The sequence below is a fragment of the Austrofundulus limnaeus genome, unplaced genomic scaffold, assembly GCF_001266775.1.
Source record: "Austrofundulus limnaeus strain Quisiro unplaced genomic scaffold, Austrofundulus_limnaeus-1.0 Scaffold711, whole genome shotgun sequence".
Classification (NCBI taxonomy): domain Eukaryota; kingdom Metazoa; phylum Chordata; class Actinopteri; order Cyprinodontiformes; family Rivulidae; genus Austrofundulus; species Austrofundulus limnaeus.
In genome coordinates this window covers 159,471-161,053 of record NW_013953113.1, presented here as the reverse complement: position 1 = coordinate 161,053, position 1,583 = coordinate 159,471, and the positions used below count along the sequence as shown (strand labels likewise).

The window sequence follows — 1,583 nt, the reverse complement described above, 5'->3', positions numbered from 1 at the left end:
CACACACACACACACACACACACACACACACACACACACACACACAGGACGGCTGTGGTGTAGTGGTAGAGCAGCCGACTTGGGACCAGACAGTCATAGGTTCAACTCCCCGCCATGCATACATGCCGTGGTGTCCTTGAGCAAGTCACCCAACCTCCAACTGCTCCTCGGGTGCTTACATAACTGCCCGCTGCTCCACTTGGGTGTTTTTCATGTGTGATGGGTCAAACGCAGAGCATAAATCTCATGGAAACATGCACTGATGACAAATAAAGCACCTTTACAGTACCTAACCCTGACCCACCCTACTAACCCCTAACCCAAAAATGCTGTTCTGCCATATTCTGAATGGCCTTTGATCCCTAAGAGTCTAGTCCTGGTAAAGAAGGTGTTTTTGCTAGAAAAGGTGCTAAAGAGGTAACAAAAACCAGGTACACACATGCACATGATTATACTTGCATCAAACTGAGGACTTTTTATTGACTACCATTCATTTTCATTACTGCATTTTTGCCTAACCCAGACATTTTCCGTAACACTAACCATTGCTAGTCTATACCTAACACTAATTTAACCAAAACTTAATTAAAAATGTTACTTATTTGGTTAAAATCCTAAAATGGTTCTTAGTCTGTAACAGAAACTGGTGTACACACACACAGGTTTGTTTTTGTATCCCCATGGGGACCGTGGATTGACTTCCATTCACTTTCTGGTAATTTTAAAAACCAAAACCTGACCATTTACCCTAAGACTAACCTAAACTCCAGTGGTGGGCTGCACTAATCCAAAAATTAGCTCCACAATTTCTAAAGCACTTATGAAAATATTTAGGTCCGCAACTTCAAAAGTGCTTATGTCATAGAAATATTAGCAGAAACTAATTTTAAAGCGCAAGTTCAATTTGACACTAAGTAGTTGACAACAATTCATGTACAATATATGCACAACACTGCCAAGTAGCGGTGCATTAATTCTTTTGTAACTTAATTCTACAAGCGCCAATTGCTGGGTATGTGATTTCCTGAAACAGACCTTTAGCTCCTGGTGTAAAAATTAAAWAGTTGTTGAGGATTGCTAGTTCGGCTGCTTCTTTGTCTTTTTCTTTTGTTTGTTGTAGATTTTTCATTAAARAAGCATCAATAAAGTAATTTTAAAACTGTTTATTGGAAAATTGAAGTGATGCATTCTGGGTACATGACGGATTCGATTTGTGACGGGAAACGAAAGCACGGAGTACAGGAAACTATCTTCCCTTCAAAATAAGAGCTTGGATTTTAAAGTTTTCCATGTAGTTGTGCCAGTTGACCACTAGATGTCAGTCTTCATCAGCATATCATCTTTAAGTCATTTCTGAGTCTCTACCAACGTTGGCCGATTGCTCCTTCGACCACTTACGTCAAGTATTGAGCTCCAGCGTTTAAACTTTATTTTTTTAAAAAGGAGCTCCGATTGTAAAGTAAAATAAATCAATACATACAAAATTTTAGTATGATTACAAACATTAACTGTTTTTGCTGTTGGCTTCCTGCTACGTAGGCAGACACAAAGCATTGTGGGAAATCAGAACCGTGACCCAAAGC

General features: G+C 39.3%; 1 protein-coding gene across 1 annotated transcript in view; it reads left to right on the top strand.

The window, feature by feature from the left end:
• LOC106532036 (discoidin domain-containing receptor 2) overlaps positions 1-1,583 on the top strand; it is a gene marked incomplete at its 5' end in the record, with an annotated part of 12,919 nt that overhangs the window by 5,643 nt on the left and 5,693 nt on the right.